The sequence below is a fragment of the Anopheles maculipalpis genome, chromosome 2RL, assembly GCF_943734695.1.
Source record: "Anopheles maculipalpis chromosome 2RL, idAnoMacuDA_375_x, whole genome shotgun sequence".
NCBI classification, from domain to species: domain Eukaryota; kingdom Metazoa; phylum Arthropoda; class Insecta; order Diptera; family Culicidae; genus Anopheles; species Anopheles maculipalpis.
In genome coordinates, this window is record NC_064871.1 from 89,413,464 (window position 1) to 89,441,195 (window position 27,732).

Genomic DNA, 27,732 nt, shown 5'->3' on the forward strand with positions numbered 1-27,732 from the left:
AACCGTTTCAACGAATTAATCACAAGGATTAAATTACTAATAGAAAACCAGATTCCTGGGAAGTGAGACTTGCCAGTAGGACAGACGGGGCGAGATGTATTTTTCTCTTCCCGTACTTAATTAAAAATATCGTGAAGGAGGAAGAACTGAGGTGCGAAAACGGCGTAGAATAATTAAAATATAGCAGTTAGACAATTATTTGGACAGGTTTTCCTATGGCGACGACCCGGCAAATTGCTAACATGAATGGACTGTATTCGAATCCCATCTAGGAGTTACTCTCCGTACTAAAACTTTTTTAAATTTCTTTTTAACGAGCGTCTGGTTCTCTCGTAACTTTATATTACCGTGTCATCTCGCATGAAGAACAATCAAGCGTCGTACAGTAATGTTATTTGTTATTATCAATCAAGAAAGAATAGTAATGTGCGTCAAGCATGGGAAATTTTCACACAAAATAAAGGTTCACATGTGAATCAATCCTTATTCAAAATATATGAATACAAAATAAGTAAGTCTTTGTAATCGTCATTCAACGTTGATTTACTTTATAATAATGTAAAATTACAACAACTTGATGATGTCACAGAGAAACGTAGTATTATGCAGATGACAGTAAGGAAATAAGTTGACGAATACTTCTACGAAGCTTTACGCCCCGGTCCGGTCAACCCATATTCTTCCAGTAAGTGCATCTCAACATCGAGTGGTGTCAATATCAGTTCATACGACACAGCATTAAGGCTTGCTCGATAGAATGTACATACCCGCAAAGAAAAGATATTCTTGACACGTACCGTTCCAAAAAGAGTAGCTATTTGCCGAAGGAAAATTTCCGTGCTGTAGATTTTTTTAAGCTAGAATTTTTTATGATAATAGTCTGCAGATAACGCTGCTAGCAACATTAAATGTCTTATGGTAGAGAAAACGAAAATAACTCACCTTAATCGTGGGGAAACATATCTGTATCCAGCCGCCAATTGCACGATTATATGACAATATTTCCTAACAAAAAAAGAAGAAAAGCTCTAATAAATACATTATATTTCGTCTAAAAATACAAATGAATCAAACAAAAGCACAAAAATCAAAAGATCTGTTAAAAAGCGTATACAAAGTCACACACAAAGTAAAACTAGCGAAAGTAGGAATATTCGGAAAAAGTTGTAAATTGGCACCATATCTTTACCGGTCTCATTTCCCTTTTGAAAAGACCAAAGGAGCTAGCCCCGTAGTAGTTGCATCATTAATAGCACTCGGAAAAGACCTTGAATTGGATGATACGACGGCTGCTGCTGACATGGGTCTGACAGGTGTCCTTAAAAATTGGTTGGAATGAAGATGGAATCTTTTATCGATCTAAAGTATGTTTGCCAATGAGGCCAATTTGGGCAGGTTTACTAAATTATCAGTTTGGGGAGACATAAATCATCCAGTATAGATTATTTTTAGTGAGAAAAATATACAAACTGGTAAAACAAATTTTATTTAAATGTATTTAAGAGTCACATTAGTTAAGCGAATCACGCTTTCCAATATCTTGCCTTCTTCCGAATAATACTACTTGCTAAATGAACAAATGTGTGTACCGTAACAATATATTACTTCACTCAAAAAGGGCAGCTGGAGAGCAACACATACACCACGCGGGTACAGTTTGCCAATCCGTTAATTAATCAACCATTTTTCCTGCCATCTTGTACGGATTATCATCAGCCGATTTGTTCGTTCTTCTCAAGCTTTTCCTACACTTTACGCCATGCTTCACATGCAGCATACTCACACATACTCACACATAAGAACTCTTCACGAAAAACCGCCATGATGTAAGCAAATTAATTGCACTTTCCGGTCTGCTTGCTTGCGAAAGGGATGTTGCTGGGAAGGGTTTTCCCTTGTTACCATGCAATCACGGTTGCCGCAGCTCGTTAGCATATAAAGTGCATCGGTTGCTTCGTGCATTTGCATGCGAATAAGTGTGAAGGTTGCCCCGATACGCAGCGAAACTAATGCCATTCGATTTCCCCGGTATGATAGCGCTATTATTCTGTCTCGAACCGGCGGTTACGATGAAATGTTACAGCCAGGTCAATTGAATTTATCTTCAGAATATCCTCATTACATCGGCTTGGAATATCCACTGTTGCATTCGTACTTTGTGGTGCCAAGACGTTGGTTAGTTGCAGTGGCAAGTGTCGTCTCTGGGGGGCACTTTACAAGAATTAGAATTGACAAGTGCATGGCTAATGCTCACTAGTTAAGTGATGTTATCTGTTGTGAACAAAATGAACACAAACTATTGAAGAAGATTTCATTATACGTATTTGAGTCATATGAATCACAACAGCTCATACTATTGGACCAATCCATCATATCACCATGCCAGCTGTCAATGCGTTCAGTTTCTCGTCTTTGTGGGAAGCAATCAATAAGAAGTAGTATGACATCGATCAAAATGGTTACGACAATAAGCACGTCTTTCAGGCAACAAACAACGTGTAGCTTGTCATGTTTAGTCACGATACTATGGGAATAACAACCACAACAAACATTTATTTCTGGACAAAGTTTTGCCTTCCACCGGATTGAAGCCATGAGTCCAGGCCAGGGATTTGTGTTGGATAATTTGACAGATGCTAGATAAACTTTTTTCCGTTTTTGCACTAACCTGTCCATCATTGAGTTTTTATGCCAATTTTTTAACACAAGACCAATGGCTTGAAACCTACAGCAGCGAATTTCTGAATGATTTTTGCAGATTTTATTTTCTTAAACATAACATCATCCACCGAAACTCGTTTCTCGTGGTGTTCGCTGTCAGTTTGCCAGTAACAAGGGGAAACATGGAAAGACGGTTCGGAAAGTTTACCTTCGATTTGAAAAGTTATATTCCCTCCGCACGTTACTCTTTTTTTAAACTCATTTTAACTCAGCGAACTCTAAGCAGTAAGTTTCATTGTTTGGTAAGATAAGTGAAATAGGCGACTTACTTACTGCCGTTAATAATTAGCTGTATATGTATGTCAGACAATTTAACTGAACATAAAACATTTACAATCCTTTTTAATTCAATAGAATTACAGATTACAGCTTACAGAAGCATCTTCCGATGGAAACGACTAACTAAAAAGCTTCCTACAAAATTACAGCTGAGAAAACTCTTGGGAGCGAGTACCAAATAAACGAGTGAAAGAAAATAATCTATAATTTACTTAACTAATCAGAATCGTCGGTTACTGTGCTGCAAAAGCTTTCCCCTCAACTGTTTAAGTAAAAATGATTTTAAAAAATTACCATACTGAAAGCATTAAATAGCATTCTACTATTCACTCGAACAGTTTGTCACGACAGCGTCTAGCAGGGCGTTTCTATTGATGCACGCACACGCCGGTGTGCATCGGTGTACGGTGACCCCTCCTGGCTTCGTGCAGGAATTTGCTACCCACCAGTTTCGTGGCTTCGATTTCCAGTTCACCGGTTTCTCAGCGGAACCGGAACCATCGGTTCACCGGCCAGGATCGCCTTTGATCACATCCGCCTGACGTAGAGCGAATGCATTACCCATCGAAGCCGCCTATCAACGGCAGTTTTGCAGGTTGCAACGGCAACATTTTCCACCTCGTAATTCCGGTAATCGCATTAGTGCAACCATTTCGGAAAACCTATGCGCCCGGTCGACGATGCCAACCCTTACGGCACACGTACCCATGGGTGGACGACTGAAAAGGGTAGCCGCTTTCGAGACCACCTTTGGTGTGCAACTGCGTGTGCCTTTGTGCATCGTTTGGTATCGTTTGGTTGGAAATATTGTCGAATCTGCAACACCAATCGGGGTTTTGTGATCGTGTAACTGTCGTGCACGTGAACCGGGCGCACTATGGTTTTTAATGAGCAGACAAGTGCATTGCATAATCTGTGGCTTAGAGGAGTGATGCAATTAAAAGTTGCGAAAAGTTTGGCCGGTAAAGCGTGCGTTGAGAATTTTTCACCAAGTGCGCAAAGAATTTGTTCTTTGATTCATTATTGAAATTTTTTGTGCAAAAATTTCATACTTACAATTTTCAAAACAATACAATTTAAAAAAATTCTCGAAAACAAAATTTTTTCGGCAAATCGAAAGACTTTTAACTTTAGTTTTCTCATGATCCATGCAGACCGTTCATGACGAACTCGAGTCATTACCTTCAGCTGTAACCGCTCAACAATACTCCACATGGTGTAGCACAACTGTTACTGCCAAATGCTGTCATTAGACCAGCAACATCATCTACGCTCAAAGATAGAGGGCGCACAAGTTGCATCACGGCTCCTACCTTCTTGACGCTGTACGTACTCCGATTGCTGGTGTGAGGTTTGGCTGACAAAGTTTTATACAAACAACTTCCATCAACTGCCATCGTCTTCGGTGCCGGCAGAGCTGTGCTACGGGTCGGTACGGTATGATTTAGTAGCGTAGAATTTTCGTCAAAGTTATTGCCGTGCCACCAACATCGTACATAACAGCTGGTACAAGGTTATGTTATGGGATTTTTTTTTGAAATAATATTCATTGCACAGAAGGCCCACCAATGAATGAGTTGCATTTTAATAACACTCACAAACGCTTTTTTAAGCTTCAAGAATATATCATAGGATATGCTGTCAAAGGTCGTTTTTAAATCGACAATTTGAAATCTGCAACTTACTTGCAGACCCTTATCCATGCTTCACACGCATTCTGAAGCAAGTGGAACAAAATTTTTGTTGTGACCGGTGTGGTTTGTAGATGCTCGTAACAGTAAATCATGCATTAATACATCCAATAGTTTGGACAGCGGCGCCGGTATTCATGCGGCAGGATAAGGATTCAAATCCCATCCGGATCGTTACCCCGTAGAGAAGACTGACTATCCAACTAAATGGTATCTAGTATCGATGATTACATTAAAATCGGTGCGTTTAAAATTCAGTTCTTTGATGTTTGATTGTGCACAGTTCCAGAGAAACATCTTGATAAAAGCGTTTTGGAAATGAAACATTACACACAACTGTATGTATTGTAAAAAAAGCAATACACACAACTTCCGGAAATAGGTAAGGAATTCGACTCGGTTGCTATGCTTGATTAATTGAAATAAATTAAAGCGTTTAATGGTTTTTCTCGGAAGATCACACTTGAGCGAGTTATGAGGTTTAAAACCTCCGGGTACTTTAACGTGTGTAAGACACGGAGTTTATGCTTAGACCCCGTGTCTTACATACGTTCATGTAACAGAAGGAACCCGGAGGTTTTAAACCTCATAACTAGCGTAAATTATTATTCCAAACAATTTTTTATGATATGATGATGGAAACTTTATAAGATTCCCAACGCCCTGTCAGTTAGGAGGCGCAAAGCAGAAAAGGAGAGAAAAGAAGGACAGGACGAGCCTGACCTGGGATCAGTCAGGGAGCGAACGATCATTCGAAAGTCAACCAGGAACGAACAAAGATCAAAAAACATATACAAGCTAAAATCGGAATTATATTTTGGTTTTTTCTCACCGCTTACTAATAAACTAAGCTGAACACAATAGGCAAAAGAACCTCGTTTTTTAACAGATGATGGTTTAAAATGAGCCACACAACATGCGTTTGCCGAATGTTACACATGTTTTGTAAAAGGTAATTAATTGATCAGGTAACTTTACGTTTAACCAAATCCCTTTCCAGCTCGTTGTTGGATGAATAAATGTCCTTACTTGGTGGTAAAAAAAACCTCCCCTCACGAAGATCGTCTAACCAGTTGTCCCAAAGATCCAATTAGGTTTCGAATTTATGCTTCCCGAAACCCGAAACACCCGTATTGAACTTCTGGCGACCTCCGCTTGAACCCGAGCGACGTTGGGTGCAATTAAAAATTCCTAATTAGATTTTACCTGTTCGAAATGGAATTAAGCAATTTCCTCGTCTCGTGTCGCGTGTTTCACTTCGCTTCGGCAACTCCTAGACGCGGTGGGCTTTTTCTCGACTGTCGTCCCCCTTGGACACCCGATATCATCATATTTGACTGGGAGAAGGAGTATTTACGAAAGAGTGTCGGTGTTTTGGTTTGGATTTTTTGTCGTTCGGAGATTAATTTATTTTCAATCGCATGCTTTCATCGGCAGACGGAGAAAGATGTCACTCAAAAAGGTGAAAACGGTAAGAGTTTGTGTTTGGTTTGATCTTTTTCTTCCGTTTTGAAATTAATTACTGCCATCAATGCCAAGCATGACCCATCATAAACATCATCCTACTAAATCCTTTCCATATTATGGTTGTTGCTCCCCAGTTAATAGAGAGAAAAGAGAGAGAGAGAGAGAGAGAGAGAGAGAGAAGATACGAGGGCTGTAGGGAAACCAAATTGAAAATTTTGTTATTTCGTGAACAAGAATAACTTCAACTTAATTAGGTTCAATCGTTGATCCAACGAAATTTTGTTGGGCACGAAATTAAAATTTTATCGTTTTTACAACACATTTGGCACATCCAAAAAATGTTGCAATGCTGAAATTATGGGTGTATACTGTAATGATGAGCGTAAAAACTCTATTAAGTGAATTAACCTTAATTCACTCAATAAGTTTGCGATAAAAAAACGGTGATTTGAACAGAAAAGACAACAAAGCGAATAAATGGAATAAAAACTTATAATCTAAAAATCGAAACACTTTAGTACGGTGGTTACAAAAATAAGCTACACTACACAAAACCTGTCAGCACTCTAAGATTGAGAGTTAGTTTACTCTATTTTTCATAAGCTCAAAAAGATGTTTTTGGCAACTAAAGCAAGTGACGTCGTTTTAAAAAATAAAATTTGAAAGAGTTTTGACCTATAAATCTCGTTCTTGGAATTAAGTTCATATCAGATCAGTCGGATAAATTATTGTCAGTTAAATTATTCAAAAATAAATGAGTAAGCTTGGCAACAACAAGGCGATGAGTTTAGTTTTGTAAAGACAATCAAGGACTTCGTAGAATCTTATCAATTTTTTCGATCTTAAATGCGTTTTAATTAAATTCAAGAACCTTCTTTCCTGATGCGTCCAGTGATAGTGTCATATATTCAATTTATATATCTCCATGAAAACAGACACAGACGAAAAACCCCGTTTTCTTGAATACACCAATAAAAACCTCGCTTGGTAAGCTTCCATCAATGAAGTGCAAGATAATCAAATCAAACCAGCTTATGAAGCACACACACCCCTTTAACAAATCTTCACCACTACCGATCGAAGATCATTCCCATCTGCTAAAATAGCGAAACCCAATGAGGATGGCCTGATGGAGCATCCCAACTTAGCCGAGCTTAGATGCAAGATTCTATTCATCAGTTAGCAGCAGGCACACGGTCAGCTCGTTAGTTGGGAACAAACGTTGTAAGTTGGAAGCCTTAGTAGCGAGAGTTTAGAAGGACTTCTCGAAGATGGAATTAGATTACTGGCGCTCCGGTGTTATCAGAAGCCAGAAGGCAACGGGGATGCGAATCGCTTCGTTTCGGACAAGTTGTAAGCAACAGCTTGACACAATTTGCTGCTCCGGAAAGCAACAGGATTTGCTGTTCGGAACCAATCAGGCCTTTTGCGTTGAGATAGAGAGTGGCTTGTTGATTGCAATGAGATGAAACCCTAACCATGCGTCTACCGGGAGCCCGGGAGAACTCATTACGGCAGTCGTTTCAGAAAAGTATCAGACCGGAAATAGAATTTACAGTGTCTATATCTTAAAGTGTGATGAGTTCGAGGATTGACCTCAGGACACATCTCCACTATTTCACTTTAAGGTAGTGCTGTTTGGGATTTTCACGTTTATAAATCATTTCTTTTTATTCAATTACCAGTGGTGCTAGCTTGATTCATATAGTGTGCGGGGAACGATGCAACAATCCCAGAAAAAAATGAAACTCATCTTGTGAGTCCACACTTTTTTACACTAAACACACCGTAAATCACACCACCCAAAACACAAACAAAAGTCTCTTCATAACCATCTGCATTTCCGTATACGAGAAAGGAGAAACAAAGCAGACCAACTGGCTGTGCTGGTTGCTCCGGTGTATACTCTTTTGGGGTTGCAGGTTAAAGTACACCAATGTCATCGTCGGTTTGCATTGTCATGGATACACGACAAGCCATAAACTCCAGGCTCGGTGTCGTGCTTGGCAAAGTGAAAACTAACTTCACCGTTTGAACTCGTCGAGGCGACAATTCAGAGAGGATACTTCGGTTGAAATATCAGGCGCTTGTGCTTGTGCCATAGTTTTTTTTTTTTGTTTCTGTAGCTTCCTTACCTCCCACTCGGTCAGTTGGTACACAAACGGTGTAAAGGATAACGGGTTACAAATAGGAGAAAGCATCATGAATAATTTATGGAGCGTACCCAGTACGCATATACCGGGAATATACGGGAATGGTTTGCATTTTCCTCTTAGGTTGATGCAACAAACGCACCAGTTGGTTACTATCAATCGTTTCATGAACCTTATTCCATACTTTGAAATCGGGAATTGCTTCTCAGATAGGGTTGGTAAGGGAGGTTCTGGAGCCCACAGGAATGTGATACAAATTGAATTTTCCAAGACATCGAAATAAAAGGAGACAGATGTGATGTGGAATGAAGATTGAAAGCAGTTAAGGGTTGAATTAAAAAAAAGGGAAATGTAATTCCAATCGTTGTAATGGATGAAATGTTTAGTTATAAAGTTTCTTGTGTTGTGATTATGATTCTCTAACAGACAAACCCTACAGCTAATAGACCTCCTTTAATGACAAATAAACCGGCATTATGAGATAGAGAGATAGAAACGTCAAACTTTCGTCAAGCTTTGGTTTGAAAAGAAAAAATAGTCGTAGCCAAAACGTTTTTCATGTTATTTATGCTCTTAGTTGATGGTAGAAGGTGAGTTTCCGTTTGACAATCATAATACAGAATTATCAATCTAGACAGAATATCATGTCCAAGACATGACATTTTTAGCCCGTTAGGTAAGGAGTAAGATTTCCGAGCGTATTCAGACTAGTGTTGGCTCGGAATCGTACCCACGGGTCCAAACCGCTTCCGAGCATCGTAACTCCGGCTCTGATTTCGGCACAATCAAAACCACGGTTCCGCTTGAAACCATCCAGAGTCGTTTGGAACCGTACGAAGCCGCTAGTCGGCAGCCGGAGCCGTTTGGATCCGTCTGGAGCCGTTGGAGAGAGCACCAATGTAAGTTATATCACCGTATCATAGACGACTTGAAGCGCTGCGGAATTTAAATTCATTTCAACCCCAACTAATTCGACGGTTTCGATACTGCCGAATAGTGGCTCCGGACAGCGTCAAACGGCTCCGGAGGGCTCCAACTGATCCGGCGAACTCAGAGTATTTCACCTACTTTCCGGAGCTGTTTCCATAACTGGTAGAGTCATTTGGAACCGATCCCATTTTTGTCTAATTTACCTTCTAATTCACTAGTCACTAATTCAGACCAAGTAAAGCACTCTAGTCGACATCATCCTCGAGAAAAGTTTCAAAACAAAAAATAGTAATAATAATGATGGATAACGATGGAGCTGCCCGGTAGCCACAGCGACACCGGTCTTCACAACACTAATCTAATCCCATCCAGTACGTGTCCCATTAATGAGTATTAGCAATTCAACTACTTGGCATCAATAAGTCTAGGACGATAAGCCAATAAGCCAAGAAGAAAAGAAGAGATGATTGCAACAACGGTGAAATAAAACATTACTTATTGTTTACGACATCAAAACATTAAGTTTGTTTTATTAATTAAATGCACATGTAATCAATAAAGTTGCCTCTAAGATACTTAAACCACCAAACAAACCACTTTTAAAGTGCATTGCTCTCCGTCAGTTTTTACGCAATTTTATTTTTAACCTGCAGCATCAGTGCCATGAAGGAATAGCTGCTGTTTAGCAAATCCAAGAACCAAGCCATGGAGATCGTTCCCTGCCCATCGAGCGTGAACGATATTGGTGTTTGGGTACGGATGATGATGATCAACAGCGACGACCGAACGTGCCGATAGTCCGAAGCAAAGCGCTTGGAAAAGCGTAGCTTATTGTACCATTCCATCTCATACAGCACCATTCCCATTCGAGCGTGCTGCAAAAGAGCGTCACTGTTTAGTTACGATTGTATAAAGCGTTTCAACTAGTTTACCAAGTACCAAGTCATTAATGCGAGATAAGATGCGACAGAACAAAAATGACTCAACTATCAGAAACAGTATGAATCCAATGTAGACTACAGTAAGCGAAGTGATGCCTTTGTACGATATGATGAAGCAGTAGTACGAAATCAGCACAAACGAGCCGTAGTATTGAATGAACGAGAAGGGTCTCAAAATCGTGCGAAATACATTAAGATTTCTAAAATAGAAAACAGATATAGTTGGGAATTAATTGGGAATGGTGGAAGAAAACAACTTACTCCAACAGCTGCACATGTTGCTGAACGTTTTTCTTTAAATGATTCCTTACGCCCCTCCAAAATTTGCGCTCGTCAGAAATGGCCGTCCCAGAAGCGCTCAAGCTTGTGCTGCTGTGTTGGTTTAGAATCTGATTGATTTTCTCGAATGATTGCACAAGTATTGCCATCTCTACGCGAAATGCATTCAGTATTACATAGATAAAGCAAAAGATGATCACATACAACGAACCCCAGTAACACGTCGTAAATCCATACAGTATTTGAACTCCGATCCCACCCACAACGCGCCCATTATACACCAGCATAAATTCCGGCTGAATCATTAAATTGGTGCCCAAAAATATGAACGTTTCTAACAGCAGCGTTAATGCGATGGCCACCATATAGCGGTTGTTCTGTCGCTGAACAGTGTGACGAGCAGTCCATACATCTCGCTCATCAGCACGAAACGAACGGTCGTTGAGGAACTGTTCCAAGCGTGCGAGCACAGTACGTTCGAACAGGATGGCCCGCATAAGAGCCCCGGTAAAGATCCAGACAGTGCCGAGAATGTTAAACATCGAGAAGTTGTACGCCGTGTGCGTCATATGCCAGTACGCTTTGTAGCAGTAGGTACAGAACACAAACATTAGCACCGAACGATAGCCGTACCACAGTGTACGATGCCATACTCGCGAACGTGATTCGGCGTACCGAATGGCGAACAGGAATGTTAGAAAGCGCAAAATAACGAATTGGTCAGGATCGTTGGCGAACTTCTGCTCGAAGTTTTTAACCTTGCGATGGATATGGGACAGCCACGACTCCATTGGTACTGAGTAACAATTGCACAGATTTTGAACCATTCACGATCACGTCTGGACGAAGTATGGCAAATTGGAAAATAAGTTTTCGCTTCGAAGGTCTTCCGATACCACAAGAACAAAGTAGCTGAGAGATTGTCCTGTTTAACCAATAGGTCCTTCTAACTGCAGTATTGCATTCGCGTTGCGATCGATAGTTTTAAACTTGTGGCGAATGTCTCACAGTGAAAACATTTGAAATGACATTTAATTGTATATTTATTCTAGTGGTTCATTAATGATGTGTACTGTTTGTACATTCGAACGCATTGTTTAAGGTTATTTATTTATTTTCAGTATGACGGCTTGCACGGGTGATCAACTAGGACCAAAACAAGTCAGCCCATTGTGTCTTGTCTTGTCATAGATCGGATTAATATATCCATCAGATTCTGACACCGAGATTGTGCATCGAGTCGAAAATACCGGCCAACTGCCTCAAACCATGCCACGCCGCAAGAGCAAAGAATTGTTGTAAAATTATTAATTTCTTAAGGAAACAACTGCATTTTTTGTATTCGGAGACTACGGTCTGGCCAACAGCTGCATTACTTCACCGAAGATTGCGACAGATCTCCAACAGCCTCGATACTTCTTGGAAAACTTCCAGTCACACGGCCAATATAGGGTTGATAGTCCTTGGCATTCCGCTCGCAAAAATGGCATATTCTACGAACAACTCTTGACCGTCTAACCAGTCAACAATGTGTTTGACTTTACTTTGCACAATAATCCAGAAAAAAAACGTCGGAACGGTGCTGGATTTTAATCTTTTGGTTATTAGCCGTCGTGCCGAAGTAGCAGAACTTCGCTATTACCTCTAGATTTATTCTAGATTTACAATCCAAACAAAAAAAAAGGAAAATTATATTAATTAGGGATGGGTTCTCGGAACCGTGCCCGCGGGTCCGAACCGCTTCCGACCATCGTAACTCCGGCTCCGATTTCGGCCAAATCAAAACCACGGTTCCCCCTGGAGCCATCCAAAGCCGTTGGAACCGTCGGAGCCGTTTGGAGTCGTTTGAAATCGTCCGGAACCGCTCCATGATATCACCGTATCATGGAAGATTTGAAGCGCCGCGGAATTTCAATTCATTTCAGCCCCAACGATTCTGACGGTTTTGAAACTGCCGACTAGTGGCTCAGAACGGCTCCAAAAGGGCCCGGACGGCTTCGGACGGCTCCGGACGGATTCGTCGATTCCGGACGGTTCCGAACTCGGAGCATTGCAGCTACACTACGGAGTGGCTTCCAAAATTGGATTCGGAGGCGATTAAGTTTTTCTGTCAAATTTACCCATCACTAATATTAACCATTAAACTTTTGCTTTAAAGCGGAGTAGAATACAACTTACCGTCTTACATGATGCACTATCGAGAAACTTATTCATTGTATAACATTTAAAGTTCGCACCACATGTATACCTTTCTCACTGTAAACCACCACTCTTCTTTAAAGATCATACACATTTGCTCGTCTGGAGTAGTTGGGTGTGGGCTAAATCCTTCCACATAAAAATCCATTAAAAGGCAACACGATGGGCAACATTAACGTTTCACTTAGCATCATTAGTGGATTCTCAATGTTTCTTTTCCATACATCCACCGTACGAGAAGGCTCCATTTACCAGGAATTCGCGATACGCGTTGTTCCCTTCAGGAAGGGTATCATTTCCAAACCGTGGACAAAAAAAAAAGGTTTGATTCCTGCTCGGAACGTTCCGTTTTCGCATTTTATAGGACACATTTTATGCCTTTGCCGCGCGAGAACGCGTAGTGAATTAACAACGTGAAGAACTTAAAAGCGAACAAGCACTTTGCGGTATAAAGGATTGCGTCAGTAGCGATGACGTTTAAACGAGCATTACAATTGTTGAACTAGAAATGGTTTCAAGTGGTGTATAACAAACGATTTTCATATTATTTTATTCGCCTATCGTTGCTGAGTTTACCAAGACTTTACAATGTTGGTGTAAAGCTCGTGTAGACAGCACAAAACATAACGCAAGCATCAGCGAAGGGGGTTGAGAAGCACTATGCTTCCATGCTCCAAAAACTTCAAGCAATTTCGCAAGTCTTTGTCGATTTCGGTTGTGCATCGATTAAATGGACCATTTTGGCCGGCAATCCAACTAACTGACCACTGACCCATCTGGTCTCAATCGTACCCGGTTGGATATACGAATACAACTCTACCTAAAACTCATTTTTACTTCAAGCAAAACGACTATCACGCACCATTTTGCATGTCGGAATGACAAAAGCTAGGATTAGGAACGGTATGCCTTTGGCACAGCTTCAACATTACATCCGATTGCTATGGTTGCACAAGGACTTAGCTAGTTTTCGGTACGATTATCGTACCCGTGATTATATTGCAATTGGTGCAAGACAGTCGATATCAGAATCGATCGATGATGGTTTGAAACGTAAGCCACGACGATAAAAGAACATTCACAGATCTTAGTAGCTAGGGGAATAGACCAAATGCTTGTAAAGTGGGCATTTCCTACGGAGACAAAATATACCATCCTGATGGCACAAGGGATGATGACATGAACTTTCGACTTTTATTTTTCAGTACGTGATGAAGTTAATGTTCGCTTGTACTATGAATTCGCACGAAACGTACAAAGTTAGTAAACTCAATGAGCTGTCAAATTTGGAAGCTCGCGTTTCTCCGAACACGGAAATCGGGAGTACCAATTAGCTTCATCCCACAGGGGATCAATTATATTGAAGAAAAACAAAATAAAACAAAGTCAAAAAGTTCAACATCAACTAGACTCAAGACGCCCTAAGAATTGCACTGTGACAGAAGACAAACAGACGTCCATCCAGGGTACTATAATAGAATAAACAAATGTATCTAACCTAAGCGAAGCAACCCTCAAAGTGCTTCCCAAAAAGGTACAATTATTTTATCCCGACAATGACGAGCAATTCATCCAAACTCACCTTCGACACATAATTCCTCTTCAAGCAGAATCGGACAGAATGAGCAAAATAATTGCTAAATCCATTTAACACTTGACCCACACTCTATTCTCACCCACTTCCGAAGGGGGCGTGTATCCTGAGCATTCGTTTGCTACGAGAGGGCATCATAATTGCATTCCAATTAAAACTCGACCAAGAAGTTAGTTTGCTCGACCTTTCCATGGGGAAGTATCGTAAGAGCGCATTGCCCGTTTGGCCAACTGCTACCCAAATCTGCCCAGCTCAGCGAGAGGCGCAACGTATGGGGTGTGGGCCAAACGGGGAAAGCAGAGCAAATAAAAGTTTAGCGAATTTCTCACCTGAACTATCAGAACCGAGAAGTTGTGTAATTCTATTTGACTTTTTGGCTGGTCGGGGACGCTTTTGATGAGCACCCTTCCGGCAGGATGGTTTTACATAGGAAGAGGTTTCTTTTTTGCCTTTGTACGGAATATACGACCGCGTTCGAGTAGAACTACCGCAGTATGTTAGTTAGCCAATTCAATCACGTGTTTGATGACATTTTCGGGATCTTTTAAGCTGGAGTAAAGTAAACCTGGAGTTTAAGCTGGAGTAAAGTGAATTGAGCAGCTGCGGAATGTAAATGTATGCAATTTCCTGTCTGTTACAATGCTTGCAAGAATTTCGTAGAAACGTTGACTGCTCTACATGAATGAACGAATGACATTAACATTAACATTAATTGCAGTATATTCTAACGAACTGGGCGGTGGTGATGGCAACAGCGGTGCACGTCTTTGCACAGTAGGACCGTGGTTCAAATCCCATTCGGACTGTACCCACGTAGTGGGGACTGACTATCCAACTACGTGGTAACGATAAGTTTAGTAAGCCGTTTGATGGCCGGCGTGACCTATAGAAGGTCGATAAGCCAAGAAAAAGTCGACGAACTATTAAATGAAGAAATTCAATTAATAGTCTCAACCACACACTCTGAAAAAATCTCTTTATTCGCAATTCCTATAAACCACTGAATCTAATTCAGTTGGACTATAATTGACACTTAACGGACGTCGTCGAATCGACTTGTCATTAAGTTGTATGGTATAATTCCGCCTTATCGCATACAATGTCTCGGTTTATCTAAGTAATTGTTGACGCTTAGTTGGATTAGTAAAACTCTCGATCAATGTATACATACACATGATTAAGTAATGAAAATGAAACCTTCCAGCGTTAGGAATTTAATTGTGTGCGATATGCGATAAGATATCAATATTTTTTCCTGTCCAAACCGTTAAGACCTTTGCCCACAGCTGCATAATCTACTAGCTCGAGTCCACGTACTGCGCAAAGAAATGAAATCAACACTCGTCACGAGAAGGGTGACATCGCGAAAGATAAACCATCATCGCTGACAGCTCATCATCGAGCGCAGAAACCGCACATCATTATGAAAACTGTCAAATCGGTCACATTTCGTTGAGGGCTAGCAAACTGATGCTTGGATAATGAAAACGAATAATGATGAAACCTTTCTATCTGACATTGAGCAAATCTGATAAGACAATGACAATGGGCGCCTCAGCAAAAAGAAGTGTCGTCGCGTGCCTTACACTTTCGGTCGAAAATGTGATTGGTCATTTGAAACAAACCGTTTCTTGCGCACGAAAGCATTTCCCCGGGCGGAAGTTGCCATTTGTCATCCCGAGGGATCTTTACTTGACAGCTGCTTGGAAATTCTTCATCATCATCAACGCATACGGCTCGCTTTATTAAACAAAAAGCTCCAGTAGTATACACTCAATCAGATGAAATACACGCTGCATACTGAAACCTTTAACACGGTTGTTTTTGTTTTCAAATAATTCTTTACCGAGAGAACGGAGAGTTTTTTGTTCGTATTCACTTATATGCAAACAACAACTATCCTTAAATCACGAACAAATTATGTCGAAGAAACCCCTTACATATGACGTCATTGGCAGCACATTTTTATCCCCTTAGAACCCAAGTCAAGATAAATGTGTATGAAAAGAATCATACCAGCCAGAAACAGCTGATGGTGAATATGTCGCCATGGTGTACGAGATGATGATTCAACGATTTCTAGTTTGTAGCACTAAAACTTGTGAAAACTGAATGGATGACAGTCCTGAGCGTGACCAAGCTGAAAATTTTGCAAACAATGTTTCATCACAGTGAGTAAAAACTTTAAGCACTGCGGCGTCACATTTGTGGCGAGAGTTGTAAGCATGTTTAGTATGAAGCATTCAAGGGGTCTAATATTCCGGGAAATTAAGTTTATGTTTTTAAGTTGCTTTGTCCTTATTTACACTTGAAAAAGGGTTTTAAAATTGACGAACTTGAACTTATTCTTGGGGGCGAGAACTTTACCAAAATTGAGCTTTTCTTTTTGTGTGATACCTCATTACAGTATTTAAGTATTGATACAATAAAGTAGAGCATTTAGCGCTTCTCGAAAAGAGTTTCGAAGCTTCTGCTACGATATCAGCAAAATATTGGTTACATCATCCTACATTTAGTCCACAGAATATGGTTAATGGAACAGCCACAGTAGTAAGGCAATAACAGCTTCTGTCCTAACACGGCACAACCAAGGTTAAAATCCCAATATTCAGGCGGTCTAAGCGGTATCCAGACAATGCTAAATTCAATACTGAGTTCTATGATGACATTAGTTTTTGGTCAAGCAAAATCGTTTGTTTTCACGACAGGCGCTTCGAACATGGCATATGTTGAAATGTGATAACGGATGAAAACGATTTACCAGGGGCATTAAATAATTACTAAGAATCACAATGAATTCCAATGGCATACATGCAAAACGAAAAAACAAGTTCATGCTCAAAGGCATCGTTTCTTATTATAAAATACATTGCAACTTACGATAGCACACGGACAGCTTAGCCTTGCTGGACGTGCGAATATCGATTCCTCATACCATATGGAAGCTCTTTGAAAATAAAATTCAACAACTGTGAAACCAAAACATTCCTGCAAAACTTGCAAAAAAGTTCCTGTAAACTGTAATAATAAATATTTTCTCGCTTCTACTGGTCCCTTCCCTACTATTAAGATCCTAAACAATGCTAACGCGCCTTTTCCCTCCTACAGTGCTACCAACGCAAATAAAAACACGTATTGCATTCGCAAATAACAATTATTCCAAGTCGAAGCTAACAAGAACAACAAAAATAAAAAAGAACAGAAAACCTTCAGTTCCGGCACTGCCCTAACGAGGCTCTTTACTGCCCGAAGCATACCTGGCAAATGAGTTCGTTCCGGTGAGGGGGGGCAAAACAAGGCATTCTTGCCCACCACAGCGGCTGCTCTAATGTTGATTTTTCTCACCGCTTGTTTTTCCCTCGACCTATCTTACCCCGGACAGGCGGCGGGTTAGCTGCCGATGAAGCCGTATAAAGGTTAATTGCGAGTAATTAACGCCTTACCGCTCGACAGTTTTCCATTTTCCGAGGTGAAGCGAGACAGATCCCCTCCGTGACCAGGTTGTTGAATGTTGGGGAAACAAAACGCATTCGCGAGCTTACGCGAGTTGCACGATATGGTGGTGGGATGTGGTTATAGGCATGACACAAAATGATTGATATGTTTATCATTTGCGTTTGCAATTAGGGAGCTTTTTTTTAAAGAGCTTTTCACTTTGGATGAGCAAAAATTCATAATGATACATCAGTGTATGTTTCATCGACTAAATACGATGCGTCCTTTTAACTCTTAAGCTCTTACTACAGAGAAATGTCCAAAAATATGACATAGTGAAGTGTGTTAAAAATGGCGCATTTTGTGAGAATCTATACTAAAGTACCGGTTGCGTGTTTTTCGATTGCCCAAGGCACACCAAAATGCCAAAATTTTGAAGAGTGTATGGTATCAAATTTCCACAGTTTATCGAATCGAACCTAAATTTCTTAAGAATGGGATCTCCGAATAATTTGCGAGCGCTAAATGTGCTAAGGTTTATATGAAGATCGAACTTAGCATTGTACCTTCCATCAGCACATCAACACCACACAAGAACCGAAATACTGAATTTATACAGAGAATTATCAACAAAGAGCAAAAAGCTTTTCAAAACCGAAGATGCCTTTAAATAGCTGTAAGAATCACTTCATTTTGCTAGTCAAACTTGAAATTTATTTCCTCAAAAAAACAGTCAGGTCTGGCCGTAGTAAACGAACCCGATTGGTTTCGATCCCGTAGGCAAACCCTGAAATCCTGCAATGTATGTATTAATTAAATATTGATTTTATTCTTGAAAACCACATTTTTATCAATACAGCTAAAGCCTACCTGGAGAATATTTTAAAAATAAGCAAAATTTAATACACCCGGGACAAAAATAGGACAAAAACACAGCAGCAATATATGTTTAAAGGATGTTGAAGTATTTCCAACATAACACCCACATTGAGCACCATATATCACAAAACCATTTCACAATGCTCAATTTACGTTGAATAGAAAAAGCTTATTGCATTCTTTGCGGGATACGCAAACGTTAAACAATAGTTTTACCTATCCCATCGATGTCTGGTAATGCTACGCCGTCATTGTCGAGGTACGATGACGTCCTCCCACGCGCATGAAAGACACCAAAACACTAACGCTCAGTTCAGGTAGCGGAAATCTGAACCAAGACGGCACAGACTGCACACCAAATATTATTGCAAAAGTTTTGATTGAAGTTTGCGCTCTTAAAGCGCGCGTCGAACGTACTGCACGGAATTAACTGCAATACGAGCTGCTCTGCAAGCATGTACGTTTGCAGAAACCCTACCATCTACGTAAAAGTTCTGTACAAACAATGTTCATCTTCAGCAAGATGTCAACCACATTCGGGGGCCTGGTTGATGCCTGCAGAAAGTAAAAAAAAGATTTTAAAAACCCCGTCACAGTGGTGCGCAGTGGTGGCTTTGTATATATTCCAGTGCTCTCCCTAATACAAGGGCTGTCGGAGTGTAGACGAAGGTTTTGAAGCGTTCCATCTTCATACGGAAGCGCAGCACAGCATACACAATTAATGCGCCAGGAGCAAATGTTAGCAGACCAGGCTGCACCAAAGCTGCACCGCGCCAGAACAGACGATTTGCATGTTGTATGTGCGCGCGTGTGTATGAAGGTAAACAAACAAATCAAAAAAGTAATTACACTAGACTGGATTTTCGGAGGACAAAGACCTCTTGCTAGGGGGGGTGTGCACGAACTTCAGGATTCGTGAACAAAAAGTTGCACGTTTTGGTGTAATGACCAAGAAATAACATAGAGAAATATTTGTCACACACATTCACCAAAAATCGCCTGCATCCGTTTTGATGTTGTTTGAATTTTTTTTTTTTTTCATTTCAGGACGGGTGAAATAATTACGATGAGAGAGGAAATATTTGTTAGATTGATATTGATGGACATAAAAATTATCATTTAAAATGAAGGTTTTTCTCAAACACTTCCGATATAATGATAATTTATGCGACATTTTCACTTTATCTCCCACGTACAGCAGATCCATTACAGACATGAGGCGATAAGCGTCGTTCTATTTTCCCAATAACCCAAATGCATTCAAAAATAACGAAAGAAAATAAATCCAATCGATGTTCTCCGTTTTTCGCGGGACCGTCCGATTGAATCGAACACCGATTTCTTCCTTCCGGAATTTAATTTCATCTCTACCGTCGCCGGTTCGCCGTTGGGCTAGGTTGGTGTGTTCCCTTCCTAGCAGATGGCTGTGTCGGCAAGCATTATGATTTTGCCGATCAGGTCAGCCACATTCAAGGGACCGGTAAGTTCGTATTGTGAAATTTCCGGTCGTCAATTTGCACCGGAATACCTTCCCTTCGCAATTTGCCCTCTTTTTTTTTTTTGTTCGTGCTGCCGATAGCGGATCGATTTGATTGTGCTACACTTCCGCCATTTTTCTATACCGGTGCAACTTGTGGAGTGTTGGTAATGAAAGATTCTTTTTTTGAAAGTAAGGTTATAAATTACCTTTTCGTGTAGGAACATGAAAGTACAGAAGTTTAATAATGATATAAGAACGGATTATGAAAAATATTTCAAACTATTTTTTCCTCCCAATTTCTTGCATAATTCTTATTGTTTTAATGACAACCTGTTTCATTTATATATTTAAAATTAAAAGAACTAAAATAGATAAGTAAAAAGCTACACAGTACAGTAACACACATTCCAAGACAAGAATTTCTAGTGAAATAATTTTTACTCCATCGAAAGTACCACAAGTCTAGCAAAAAAAAAAGAAATTTACGTTTATCTTTTCCTACCCAGTAAAACAACGTTTTCGCAGCATGCAATTAAAAACTCCCAACTCGATATCGACCCGATCGGTCTTCGAATGGAATTAAATTATGATTCTGTGTTCGTTTTTCGTTCTCGTTCAGTGTCACTCTTTGTGCGAAGTTTCTTACTGCCAAAGCAAAACAAAAAAAAAAAGCAGATTCGCTCCCCCTCCGAACCCCACTATTATCGTGCTGTTCCTATCTGTGGGAAAGAATCTCCGACCTTCTTCTAAGAATATTTACAAATTAATCGAATTTCATGGAGCTTTAATTATGCTCCACCGGGCATGCTTCTTCTTTTGGTTCACTTTCGATGCTCGCACCGAGCCCCACAGCCCAGCGTTGAATTTTTTGGTCGAAGGTTACCCTTTTTCTCCCTTTTCTAACCACCCATTGCTTATCTGTTCAGCAGGCCAGTGTGAACCGATGTCGAGAACCCGAAAAAAGGTTAACCCAAGGTGTAAAGCCAAATTTAATTGAAGTTCAAATACCGTGCACCAGCTCACATGAGCGTCGTATTTTAGAAGCAATTGAAACGGGCGCTACTTTGTGCTGTTCATCGGTACAGGGTGTTCTATACTGATGAAGAAATGGTGCCTGCAACGTTAAGGCGTGGTTTTACATATTCAAACACACACACACACACACACACACACACACACACACACACACACACACACACACCTCTGCTGAGCAGGCAACTTAACGGAAGTAAAATCGGATTGAAAAGATAGAATTTAATTTCATTCGACAATGCACATTTGTTATGCAAATAAAATCTCCAGCTTACGATTGATTTTGAAGTGAACGAAATAGTAGTAGGAAATGAATGGCGAAAAGAAATTAATTACGATTCTGCAATAGAGCTCAAGGATGCTTTATTATGCGAGGATGCAAAGTTTGGTTTCACTAGAGCGCGTTGCTCAGTGTGATAGTCCCACCAACTATTTTTCTTCTTCGACTCTACAACCCTAATAGGTTTTGGCATGCAATTTCTAACTTCTTTTATTTTACTTTACTCGCAGCTCGATAATCAATGCTGCGTACTAATAACCGTATAGTTGATATACTGCATATAAATGTCTTAGAACAAGTTGCATTATAATGAAAACAGTAATAAAACTGTTTGAGGATCATTTTCCTGTATAACAAATTTAATCAATTATCTTTAAAAAAAAGCCTAGAAAAAAGAGTTTTATTCTCGCAAGACGTGCAAAAGTCGATTTTTCTTCAGTGAGTGTACATATACTCATATGGAAAGGAGTCAAAATACAAAGAAATACGGAATTGAATAGTCATAACAAAATTATAAATAAAAAAAAAATATTTAAAAAAATTTAAAATCATTCGATGAAAAATTTCAGTTTGATACGGAACTATTTGATATTTTATTTAATAATTTGAGCTACGAAATGTAAAAAATGCGAAAAGTTGGTAAGACATCAACAGTACCGATCTTTACACGGCCGGACAGTAATTAAATCCCATCCGGACCGTTCCCCCGTAGTTAAAACTGACTATCCAAATATGTGATATCTGTGTGAGTCAAATAAGCCATTCGATGGCCGGCTTGACCTAGAAAGTCATTAAGCCAAGAAGAGAAGACGAGAAGTGTAATAAATGATATCGATATTTGGAATTCCACAAATACCAAACGCTAAGGAAAAGGTGTAAAATTCCTTCAAAATTAATCTAGAAAATGAGATACCGACGACAATACGGCACTGGACCGTCATATTCAATTGTAAATAAATGAGATACCAACTTAACACATCACGAATAACGTTGAAGTTTCAATTTTCATCCAATGGATTCTTTCCTTTTTTTCAATTTTTGTTTTTTGTTTCTTTTGGAAACATTAATTGCAAGAGCTTTCGGCCAGATATGTACGTTGTTAATTGACGTTGGAATTCTAATGGGGCTCTGCCCCATTAGATCGTCTGCCAATAAATTTTCATTAGCTTATGCTGATGAGCTTACCCATACTGGTGTGTGTTGCCTAATGCATATCGGAAACCCTTTATTATACCCGGTCAGCTGCCCTGCAAACTTTCTGTGCCATAGAATCGACGAAGACTGTACTTAAAAAAATTATTGCATGTGACGAAACATCTAACACAATTTAAGCTACTGAAATTGGCAGGTGTTTTGGAGATACCTTCTAAAAGGTATAAGGAACAAAACATGAACCATGAACCACGTACACGTACGCTCTGAGCCGCAAAAGGGAAACATTAATATTTGCCTTACCATGCGTTATTGCGTTAATACGCTGCAAAGCTGTGTTTATTGCTCATAAAAATGTTCGTTCTCACACGCCCACGCCAAGCATATCCGCTTTCTAGACAAATAAAAATTCATCCACACTTACTACAATCTGTTCTTGACGCTTTGATTGCATATGAATAAATGAAAAAATGTTCCGTGCGCGACTAGCACAGTGGCTTACCAGTGAAAAACGAGCACTTCCGAGTGGAAGTGTTTATGGTGTTTCTTGCAACGAGACACAATTTGTATGGCAAACATTAGCTTTACGGTGGTTTAGACATAAATTCGCCCTTTGAAGGCCTTTAAGCTCAGACTTTACGACAAGGACGCTATTCTCGAAATCGTCCAGACTTCCGAATGTAATAAGTTTATAAAATTGAATGAAATTGTTTAACACCTTTTTTTATTTTTTTATTTAAAAATTCCAATATCACCATAAGGCACTTATCACAAATCACGTTCCTCCCACAATGAGTCCAGTGGGTTGTTGTTTCTAAACTTCTAGTCCACATTCTCTAGCTCCAAAGGACCGTCCCGAGCCATCACTATTGGACGGATGCTTTGATAATGTGATTTATCTTATTAAATTCAACAACCATCCGAATTTGAGGTCGGAATGTTTCACCGCCTGGCGACAGCCTCGCATCGGCACTAAGGCGCATGTGACTTTTCCGTTGGGATGAATAAATTAACATCCTGGCTCGCTCTTCTTAGTAGCCTATTAGGGCTGGTGAAATCGTTAAAGCAAACACAACACATGGGTCGTTAAATGAATCCGGTCAAGGTCCAGTCCGGATCACGAAAAAAAAAAGCTTAGAGTTGCTAGACAAACAGTGACAATTTGTCATTTGCAGCCAAAAAGAGAGTGTTCTGGTCGTTAACGGACATCACAAAATCTGACAGTTTACTGGACACGAATTTTCCCCAATTCAAACTAACTTTAACGTGTTACTGAATAAAGAATTTCTAACCGGTGAATATTTGTATAAAATTTCAATGTTGTAAAGTACCTCAATCACTAAAGCCTACCCTAACATTCCAAGACAAAGAATGCTTCTCTTTGAAAATAGAAAAAGGAAAAACCTGCTTTTACTGGATACTGGATACTTTCCGTTGCTTGGCCATCCCGTCTTCAATATTGGTTGTGGGAATTCCTGGACACGTACATTTCACTCAAATTTCCCCGTGGAAATCATTCATATTTATTCATCGATGGCAACATTCACCAATAAAAACGATATGCCGGTGTAACCAGGGAGAAGGTTAGCGGATGGACAAAAAAAAATGAGACGATATTTTACTTTCCACAAATACAGCGACATTCATCATGCCATTGGATCGGAACATTCGAGCAACGCGTTGGATCAGAACATCCGATGGAACGCGCCTCTATGAAACCGACGAGATCTTCACAATCAATTGGGTGAACTTTACAATAAAGCTTTTCTGCCAACGTTTAGTGTGGCATTCTGAAGCATTTTCTTTTAAGCCTTCCTTTCGGTTGCGTACCATTCGGCCGATAAACGATGCCACTTCAGTTAGTTGAAGTTGAAAGCTGAGAGGATTGACGATGAGTGCAGTTAGTAAGAGAAGCAAACAATGCTGTTAACAGAGAGTTTTGAGGAATGTGCATTGCATTGAACTTACCTATGATCTCTTATCTTACTGTTTATTGCATTTCTACATTATATTTTAAATCGGCCTAAGGGATTTCTAAATTTGGCTGAAGTTACTTTAACTTCTTCACAAGATTACCACATCCACCAACAAATCTATACTCAACATACAATCATTAATTTAATTTTATTCCTCATCAGATCCAAATCCCTTCTCGGGAACACACATCTAAATGCATGTAAAGCTGCTCGGGAAAAACCAATTCCATTCGGCAAATGCGTGTTTTATTCACTTCTGTCTTTACGCAGAAGCCGAACAGAGAATGATTAATGCTTCTTGGAGATTATTTTTCTGCGTGTGCGCCAAACCCGTGTGCGGTGGTGGTGATTCTCCCTTCGTTTGAACACGGCCTTCACCTCAGTTCCGAATGCTACGATTGTTCGGAACATTCGTCTAGGAAGTGATTGAACAATGCTTGACGCGCTGCTGTGGTTGAATGACAAACGTAACATTTGCACTCACTTTGGGAGATTTGTAAAGCACGGCCGAAACCATTCGTTACAGTCATTTATCGGACATGTTTTCTTCTTCGCACGCTGTGCTTTCGACCCACATTACTTCCCATCGCTTCCGCAGCACACCAAATGCAAATGTTTGTTCGTGGCATTCTTACAACAGGCCGGTTTTTGTGTGTGTTCGACGGCACCAAACAGGTCCAATATCGGGTCGAAATGGGACGAAGTCTCGCTCGGCCAAATGAATTATTCATTTCGTAGAGGACATTACTTATTTGGAGAGATTCTCACGTACGCTCTTGCCGAAGCCGTATAAATTTCGGCAACGATCGATAGCACAATGGATTGCTGAATGACAATATCACACGAGTGTTTCATACAACGACTGCAATATATGTTCTCAACAATGTTCGAAATTATATCTAAAATATTCCTTTTCCCTCGAAACGATTTTGTATTTCGTCTAGAAACATCTTTAATTCGACATCTGTTTGCAAAGTCAATGGGATGAAAATAGAACAAGGCATAAGAACAAATATGTTTTCGTCGACAAACATTAATTAGTCATCACTAAGCACAATTTTCAACTTTCCCAGACCCACCAGAGTCGTTTGAGCAGTCTCGAATAGAACCAAAGGCGGGTTCGGCACACTGTTGCTGACGTGGATTTGACAGTAGTACTTCAGGAAAAAAAGGTTCGATCAAAGACTCTTGAAACATAAGTGAAAAGTCAATAAATAACCTTTCCACTTGCATACTTTTTTCTGCAACACTTTGAATTAGTCATATTCAATTCGTTTCGCATTAAGAATTATTTCTGTGAAGTTTGCTTGCTTGAACATTACACTTATTTGAATATTTTCGTTTAAAATAGAATATGTTGGCATCATCAGACGAATAGCGAGATCAACGAGAACGTGAATGATCCACTAAACATATCAGAATTATCGCATATTCTAAGATGCTGCGTAGGATTCCCTTGGGGACAGTTTAGTTTCAGAAAGTTTAGATCGCCAATCCTTTTTCCGTGAAACTCGATCTAGGGCTGCATCTGAACTCCGGCAGATTCGACTCCACCTGATCCAGCCAATGAGTTAGCTGGGCTCCTCTACGGTTTGTGCCAAACGGATTACTGACTGATCACTGGTGGGGCATGATTCTGGAATCATCATCGTCCATCACAACTGATCCTCAGTTCAATCCTATCGGTTTCGCTCTTCATTAGGGTTGCACACCTCGTGCACCGTCCTAGAAGTATGTTCAATGAAGATGTTCTATCGTTCGGCCCAATCTGAGGCTTTGTAGGCCTTCTTGAAATGAATAAACTGGGTATGTTTGGAGATCTGGTGCTATCTGCATTTCTGGGAATCTGCCGTAAAGTATTGGTCAGTGGTCCGCTTCCTACAACGCAGTCTACCTACGAAATCTGTAGCAAGGGGCGCAAGTCTGCAGAAAAGTATTCGAGGCAGCATCTCTTAGACAGCAGACAAATATGTGATGGGCCGGAAGTTAGCACCGTTCAGCAAGTCACCCTTCTTCTACACTGCGTGTATGACACCCAGTTTCTATTTCTCTGGTAGTTCTTCTTTAAGTGTCATAACACATAACCAAACTTAAAACTAAATGAAACTAAATATTGTACACAGCTTGCTTCATTTTTTTTTACTTTTACAGAGTCGCACACGAGGGGCGGCCCCGTGGTGTAGGCGACATCGACGTTGTGTAGGTGACGCCAGTCTCTATACGACAGGAACCTAGTTCAAATCCTATCCGGTCTCCCCGTAATGAGGACTGACTATCCAACTACGTGGTATCGGGAAGTCTAGTAAGCCATTCGATGACCAGCGTGACCTTAGAGGTCGTTTAGCCAAGAAAAGAAGAAGAAATCTTTCAAATATAAAAGCTTAAATGCTTGCTTTAAGCTTTTATATTTGAATGCTTTTTATATTATATTGCTTGCACATACAAATCTGTACAACTTCATTCGATCCGTAAATACAAACACATCGTAATATTCTATCGGTGACGACATATATTGAACAAAAGTTTCCACTGGGATCTTTTCCGAAATTAACTTTGAAGCCTTCCTGTCCTACAGAAATTAGACATTCACTACCATAATTTCCACATCTCGATTTACTTCACATTATCCTTCGCCATGTGCTTTAGGATGACCATATAATGTCCTACTTCGTACAACGAAGTTCCTCATTTTTCAACCGGGTTCCATTTCCCGGTAAAGTTGTTCCCTCAACTACATATACTATCATGTGCGAAAAATGGGTCAAGCAATTAAAAAATGTGACACACCGTTGTAATAGGTCCATCAACGGGACACCATTCCCTGATGTTGATCGTTCCATTTTCTCTCATCATCGACATGGTGTGTCCAGTCTTACTCCTGCTCCCAAGACTGAGATGACGCCGATAAAAGCGATTAGAAAACAGCTTTTCAATTATTAATCAAGCAATCTCTGCAAAGGTACCGCCTTTGTAAGGGTATAGTCTACAAACAAAAGAAGTTTCATATGCAGCTATCAGCAAAGACAAAAGGACACATACACACCAGCACACTTCATTTTCCGACGAAAATATTTGCAAACCAAAGATTAAAAGATCACAATAATGTTACTACACGCTCAAGCACCCATCCAGCCGAGTGGATATTATCTCGGGACGGGAGCTTTTTTGGGGACCCGAAAATTTATGGACCAACACAAAACCGCACACACACACACACACACATACACCAAAAAACCCTCTCGAA

General features: G+C 40.1%; 2 protein-coding genes across 2 annotated transcripts in view; both read right to left on the reverse strand.

Annotated features, from left to right (window-relative positions):
- The window catches only part of LOC126568310 (apyrase-like), a gene marked incomplete at its 5' end in the record, with an annotated part of 350,971 nt that overhangs the window by 210,281 nt on the left and 112,958 nt on the right, over positions 1-27,732 (reverse strand). The gene's annotated exons all lie outside the window — the stretch shown is intronic.
- Positions 25,395-27,732, reverse strand: part of LOC126568397 (probable DNA-directed RNA polymerase III subunit RPC6) — a 100,829-nt gene continuing 98,491 nt past the window's right edge. Inside the window, exon 3 of the mRNA XM_050224866.1 lies at positions 25,395-25,405. The gene's annotated coding sequence lies outside the window, so the exon portion shown is untranslated. The remainder of the gene's footprint in view (positions 25,406-27,732) is intronic.